Raw genomic sequence first — 8,067 nt, 5'->3', positions numbered from 1 at the left:
GCTAGGGTCTGGAACCAGCTTCCAAGTGAGGTGGTGCAGGCTCCCACCCTGGGGGTTTTTAAGAGGAGGTTGGATGACCACCTTATTGGGGTCATTTGACCCCAGTGCTCTTCCTGCCATGGCAGGGGGTCAGACTAGATGATCTGCTCAGGTCCCTTCCGACCCTAGAAACTATGAAACTATTGTCTGTCACAAGGCAGACAAATCTGATAGCAGGGTTGAAGTTTTGGACTTCAAAAACGCAAATTTCAACAAGCTCAGGTCACTAGTAGGGCAAGTGCTGCAGGACCAGGGACCAAAAGCAAAAGATGCACATGAAGAGTGGTTGCTCCTTAAGGACATGATCCTTGAAGCACAAAGGAAGTCTATTTCCATGCAGAAAAAGGGCAGCAGAAGGGCTGCGAAGCCGTCCTGGCTAAACAGGGAAATCATGGTCCTCCTTAGAAAGAAGAAAGTGGTGTACAAACAATGGAAGCGGGGACAGGCCCCAAGGAAGACTATACAACAACAGCTCACACTTGTAGGGAACAAATTAGAAAGGCTAAGGCGGTGACTGAACTTAGATTAGCAACGGGAATCAAGGACAACAAAAAGACCTTCTTTAGGTATGTAGGGAACAAGAGGAAAGCAAATGGGAGTGTGGGGCCGCAGCTCAACAACTCAGGACAGCTAGTTACCGACACTCAGGAGAAAACTGAATTCCTGAATGATTACTTTGTCTCGGTATTTCACTGGGCCATGGGGGAAATCATGCCAGATAGGCTACAGAATGAGCAGGGCAGAAATGACTGCCTGCCTACTGTACTGTAGAATTGGTATGTGATCAATTAAAGAAATTAGACATATATAAGTCAGCTGGACTGGATGAACTCCAATCAAGGTTGCTGAAGGAACTTGCGGAGTCCCTGGTGAAACTGTTCCAAAATTCATGGCGCTCTGAAAAGGTCCCTGAGGACTGGAAGAGGGCCAATGTTGTGGCCATCTTCAAGAAGGGGAAGAGGGAGGACCCGGGTAACTATACGCCAATTAGCTTAACTTCTATACCAAGGAAAATCCTGGAAAAATGTAAAGAGTCTATATGTGATAGGCTTGCAGAAGGTAGGCTTCTAAATGACAGCCAGCATGGCTTAATCACAGGCAGGTCTTGTCTTACCAACTGCATCTCCTTTAACGATCAGGTGACTCACCACCTGGTTAAGGGAGAAGTGGTGGATATTGTATACCTTGACTGACAAAAACTTTGATCTGGTATCCCATGAGGTTCTCACAAAAAACTGGAAGACAGTGGGCTTAACTGTGAGACAGTTAGGTGGGTATGAAGCTGGCTGCAGGGTAGGACCCAGAGAGTCCTAATGAATGGATCTGTGTCATATTGATGAGAAGTGGGCAGGTGGGCAGTGGTGTCCCACAGGGGTCAGTACTTGGTCCTGAACTTTTCAAAATCTTCATCAATGATTTGGATGAGCAGGTTAAGAGCTCACTGGCCAAGTTCACAGATGACACCAAGTTATGGAGAAGCATGAACACGCCTGAAGATAAGTTATAGATACAGGCAGATCTAGACAGGCTAGCAAGTTGGATAAGTCAGAACCAGATGAAGTTCAATGTCGAGAAACGTAAAGTGCCCCACCTGTGCACAAACAATCCCCTGCACACCTACGGACTTGGCAATGCCAACCTGACCAGCACTATGAATGTAAGGGATCTGGGGGTAAATAATAGACCACAGCATGAATATGAGCTGGCAGTGTGACTCTGTTGCCAGCAGGGCAAATCATACTCTGGCATGCATCAATCGATGCATCTCCAGCAAGACCAAGGAGGTGATTTTTCTGCTCTGCTCAGCACTGGTGAGACCCCAAGTGGAACACTGTGTCCAGTTCTGGGCACCACACTTTAACAAGGATGTGGTACAACTTGAGAGAGTCCAGAGAAGGTCCACTCGTATGATTAGAGGCTTGCATGGCAAGCCATACAAGAAAAGGCTGAGGGACCAGGGACTCTTCAGCCTGAAAAAGAGAAGGCTGAGAGGGGACTTGGTAGCAGTTTGCCACTATATCAAGGGAGTACATCAGGGATTCAGTGAACTACTGTTCAGCAGGGTGCCCTTGGAGAGAACCAGGAGTAATGGCCACAAACTCTTGGAAGACCAATTCAGGCTCAACATTAGAAAAAACTTCTTCACAGTTAGGGTGTCCAGACTGTGGAATAAGCTCCCTCCAGAGGTGGTGCAATCACCTACCCTGGAAATCTTCAAGAGGAGACTGGAGTGTCATCTTGCTGGGGACACCTGACCCCACCTGTCTTTCCTGCCTGGTTCAGTGGGCTGGTCCTGATGATCTGCTGAGGTCCCTTCAAGCCTTACAATCTATGAATCTAAGTCCTCTAAAATATTGAACTTGAAATTAAGGGAACCATCAATGGAAAAGTACTTAAATGAGTCAGAAGAATCAGCTTGAGAGGCAGGAGGTGATAAACCACTCTAAAAATGAACAATTTGAAAGACTGAACTTGTCCTTCATTGTAATGCTGCAATAGCTGTGAAGGCAGATGCTGTGTGATGATATTTTTAATGTTGAGCTATGAGGAGATTTTATCCATTTTCATTCCAATTTACTCTGACTTTGCAAAATAGCTCTGACAAAGTGCATGTTCCTTCTTTCTGCGTGCTAAGCATTCAGATTCATATGAATATAAACAAAGGTGAAAAGCCCACATTATAGATTTTCCTCTGCTATAAATGCAAAGGAGTCACATGAGCTCTTTCCCATCCAGGAGTTTTTAAATATTCTTTTTAATTGCTATTGGCTAAAGCTTTGGACTGTATCTATAGTCACAATTAAAGAGAGAGCAAAAGGGAAAGGAAGAAATGTATGTACGATATCTGTGCTTAATATTAGATGCATATTCTACCTAAAAATGGATCTACCATCTGCCTTCTGTTACACCCCACAATACGATAGGTGGAAATCTTAGGTTGGATTCTCAACTGGTATGAATTCATGGAGTTAAGCTGGTATTTAGCCACAAAGACTCTGGTGCATTATTCTATCCTGGCAATGACTGCCTTTCACTAATGGAGCCTTAGACAAAGTATTGGCTATAAATTGATAAAGTTCTTTGCAGGAAGTACCATCAGTGAGACAGTAAAAGAGCTGGTTGGATTATTTGTGGCAAAGGAGGTACCATCAGTGACCAAAATGTGCAACTTTGGTGCAGGCAAACAGTGGAGGTCCATCAGTTTGCTGATGTTTTCATTGGAAATGTTATTTGAAGTAGTCTTCCACAGTCTTAAGCATGGTGGCTTACATACTGCTCTGGGATAAAAGGCCTGTGAAAGACTCAAATCCATGGTTTTGGAAAGATCTGGTGTGAAAAACTCTCCTTTGAGTCAACCCAGGGATTTGAACCAGGGGTTGCATCTAACTCCAGTTTAGATAATGATGACAAGTACCAAAATATGCCAATGAGGAATTTGAGTTCTAATCTGAAAATGGCTATACACCTAAGGGTCTCTTGTATGGAGAACGCTTTACAGGAAGAAGACCAAATGAATATGCTGTTCTCTGGTTCAAAGATGCTTGCAGGAGAGATATGAAGGCAATGAACACTGAACCAAACAACTGTAAGAAGACTGTTGAAGACTGAAGCACTTGGAAACAGTTTATTAAGCATGGAATAAAGGTTTTTGAGGAAAGAAGAGCCCAAGAGAGGAAAGAGGAAAGAAGAAACCTCAGGAAGACCCTTACATCACATGCAGGATTGTTAGATATGAACTTCACATGTGCAGAAGAGACGGTCACTCAAGAATTAGGCTCTACAGCCACACTTGCAGATGTTCAGTGAGCTGATGCCTTATTTGACACAATTCTATTGGCTAGAGAGACAGACAGATATCTACTACAACAAGACATTCTTGAAACTATTCTACAGTTTGTCAAAATCATTCAGAAGGGTTTGTTACATTTCAGTGCAAGAGGAGACCAAATTTTAAAACATTTAACACTTTCATGAAACAAAACTGTTGCCCTCTTTCCAGTAATATCTATTAGGTATAAACTGAATGTAAAATTATGCAATTTTAATATTCCATAAAGAAATGGAGAGTGTAACTGTATGTAATTGTGTACCAAGTTGTGTTAGCCAGGAGGTAAAACTCAACACATGGATGGCAGAATCTGACCTCTGATGTGTTATATTTATTCCTTAAAATTTTTAAATTAGAAAGATAATGTGTCATTTTTAACACATAAGTTAAAAATTGTTTACCAAATCAAAATAGACTGCAGCAAGCTGTGTTTGGGCAGATTTTGTTTAAATGTGGTTTTGATAAAGAAATGCCCCTTCCCCCAGAGGTGGTAAAGTCACCTTCCCTGGGTATCTTAAAAGGCAAGTGGACTCTCACCTCGCTAGGGTCATCTGACCCCAGCAGTCTTTCCTGCCTTGAGCAGGAGGGCCTGGAACTGAGGATCTCTGAGGTCCTGTCCAGCTCCTACCTTCTTCTATGAATTTTCTATAAATCTATTAGTCTTCTATGAATCTATTAATCTTTTGCCCATTGGACTAAAGCTACTGCACATTAGCACAGATGAATACTTTTTGTGTGATGCTTAATGTCCATTGGACGAACCTACTGCACATCAGGGCATTAGAATGGTTTTCCCAGCTGCCCTAATGCTCAGTAGAATCATTCCAATGGGCACTAAGCATCTTGTGTAGATGTGCCTGATATTATGGAAATATGTCCTTGAAACAGAATATTTAAACAATCCTTCTGATAAACTTAGGATAGGATGGTGCATAGAGTAATACTTAGTGAATATTATTAGAGAATAAAATTAACTTTCACACTGAAATACATGTTTTTAGCTTTCCTCCACTAGTATCTGCGTGCATCACCCTTGAAAATGGTATTTATTCATTCAACACATTTACGGACATTATATATATTTGGCAGCTAGGGCATAAAAAGACACTCAGTAAGCTCAGGGCACAGCAGAGTACTGAATGCAGCTCTTTTCCCTATATCTCTGCCTCCTGAATCACCTGTTGCTAATAGAACACAACAGACACAAGTTCCTGTGAAACCACCAGAGGGTGCTCCACACATGTTTTGCAATAGGAGCCAGCAAGGACATTTAACAGCTTGACCTACAGCTCAAAGGGAAATTCTGCATGTCTTTACTAGTATATTCTCTGATTCAGCAGTAGTAAATGTGGACAATAACTTCCAGAGATGACTCCTTTTAACACCAGAAAGATGATGATATTTGGGTTGGAGTCATAGCATTGGCCAGAACAGCGGTATGAAACAGTGGTACATTTGCAGCATCATGGGGAAATATATTTATGGGAGCAGGAATTTACACTGTGTCCTCCTTAATCCTGTTTTGAAAAAGATACATCTCATTGGGCATGTCTACATGTGCATTTAAGCACGACTAATTTAGTGTGCATTAACTTAATGTGCATTAAGCAATTTTTGGCAGGTATCTACACATGCAGGCACTTGGCATTAAAGTTAGTTCCAAATCCCTTCAGCCCTGCCATGTGCCCCTAGTGGCTGGGTGGACTTGGTGTTAAAGTTAGTCCCAGGTCATGTCTACATGTGCATTAATGCACTTTAACTAATTGCAACTAAATTTGATACCTGCATTTGTAGGTATCAAATTTAGGTGCAGCTAGTTGCCATTTTTAATGAACATTAAGGGCACACTTGTGTAGATGTGCGCCCATAATATGCATTAAATTAGGCTAATGCGCATTAACGTGTCTTGTATAAACACAGGTTCTATACCTGATATTTGTGGCAACCAGCTGCCAGCCACATACTTTAGGCTTTCTCTAGAGATTCATAAATGATGTGGCCATGCGGTCTGTGGCACTGCAAACATGTCTGCAGCACCACATACCACACAGTCTGGTGTTCTCAGAGCTACAAGGGTGCACTGCCCATGCATACACTGCTCTGTTTTTTTTTTTCCCTTGGGTTTTTTTGACCTCTAGATATCCAGGGGTCAAACAAACTTGTAGGGAAAAAAAATAGAGCAGCACATGCTTGGGCAGTATGCACTGCTGAAAGGTGGAGTTGGGCTGTCTGGAGCCATGCGGTGGCTGTTGGGCAGGCTCTGTCTAGCAGGAACACTATGACTGCATCCCCAGGAGGCCCCTAGGACTGCAGGTAAGGCTTCTGGGCCTAGGACAGTGCTGGCTCCAGCCTCTCCTACTGCCCCTTGGGAAACTTGCTGTACGCTAAAGCACATGTGACATGGACACTCCCTGGGGATAAGTAGCTACAGTACAAGGTGCATCACTGCTAGTTGTACCCAGGGAACCAAACATCTATGCACATCTGGATGTGCCCTATGAGAGAAGTTCAGTCCAGGGCTACTCCTGGCACTCTGGCCTAATCTTCCCCCCTGCAGCAGCCAGAGGGACCTCCAGGCTCCCCCAGGTGCTAGCCCCAGGCTGGTAAGTGGACAGCGGTCAGGCCTATGCTGTGGGGAGCTGTCCTGGGAAGTGGGAGATGAGCAGCACTGGGAGTGGGGGGGGAGACATGTTCTTCCCCCAGTCCCAATGCTGCTTAGTTCCTGCCTCCCTCTGGCACTGGGCAGGGGTAAAGCAGCATGTTTGTCCTTGGTCTTGGCACTGCTCAGATTTTGCCTCACCCAGCACTGGGCAGGAGCCAAGGTGTAGGCTGGAGGATCCCAGCTTATCATTGCCCTCTCTCTAGCTAACTGCCTTGGGAAGAAGAGCAATGCTGAGGTACAGAGGACAGTACTTGCTGAGAGCTGGCTCTGGAGACTAGCACAGGGTCTGAGACTACCGAGTGGGCAGACACCTCCTTACCTTTCTTGATGACAGAAAGATTCAGCAAGTTAATCCCAGACTCCTCCACTGCCTGCAAGCAAAGTGAGGCAAGAGATCAGGGTCCTACTGCCACTTGAGCATGGGGCATTGCCCCAAGCCAACACCACTGAGCCGGGCTGCAGTCCCTCACTCCAGGACAGCTCCCCACTTCTCCCTGGAGCTTGGGGCTTAGTCAGGCAACAGCTGTGGCCCCCTTCTGCCTGGGCTCACTGAAAGCAAATTGCTCCTGGTCAAGGTCTACACATGTACTAGGCATATTAAACTAATGAACTGTTTTCTAGTACTTGTCTCTGTCAGTACTAGCAAACAGTGCATTAGACTATTTTAATGTGCAGTAAGTGCTGTGCATGTATAGACAGTGATGCTCTACTATGCATTAGGTTAGCCTAATGTGCAGTAAAGTTTCTCATGTAGATGTGTCCAGTCTCTAACAAAGGCACTTAAATTCACAAAAATAAATACCCAAATAATCTCTTCTGGGGTACCTACTGGATGCTACTCTACTCTGCACATTGGTGATGCATAGAGGGTGTGCCATGTGCACCCCTGAGATTGGCTGCGGCAGCACCTGCAGGCAGTTGCCAATTGCTGCTGGCTGCCGCCAACATTGCTGGCAGCATCTGTAGCTGGTTGCTGATTGCCAATTGGTGCATGCCACCCCCTCCCCAACACTGCCGTGGCCACCTGTGGGAGCTCCCCATTTGGCCCATTCCCACTGCCAACACCATTGCGGCCATCTGCGGAAGCTCCCTGCCCACCACCACCATGTCTCTGCTGCCACCCCTTCTGCCACCGCCTGCAGGTGGTTGTTGTGTTTCCCCAGCCTTGGGAGGCATGCAACGTTCATGACTCTGCAAGTCTGCTGGAGGAAGCTGACTAAAACAGCTATCTGGGCATTCCCTTTGTTGAGGGAACTGGTTCAATGTCAATGGCTCCTGGTCCTTGCAGTGTAGGGAGCAGCTGAAGTAAGCTCCAGGAGTTCAGTGCTAGCAGAATGGCCCTAGCAGACAGTTTTATTGGTGTGAATTAGGACAGCATGGAGACTGCTCTAATGGGGCTGCTTTCATGGGTGCCTCAGGGTGAACCAGTCTTCAGTTGCTTTAGGATTAGAAGACAGAACACCATGTATTTCCTTCTGTTGCTTTTCAGGTATTCCAAGTGTAGGAAGAGGAAAACAAGAAAATCTGGATTTATACA

Source organism: Gavialis gangeticus, unplaced genomic scaffold (assembly GCF_001723915.1).
Source record: "Gavialis gangeticus isolate Ggan-Ray unplaced genomic scaffold, GavGan_comp1, whole genome shotgun sequence".
NCBI classification, from domain to species: domain Eukaryota; kingdom Metazoa; phylum Chordata; order Crocodylia; family Gavialidae; genus Gavialis; species Gavialis gangeticus.
Note: the sequence above shows the minus strand (reverse complement) of the source record.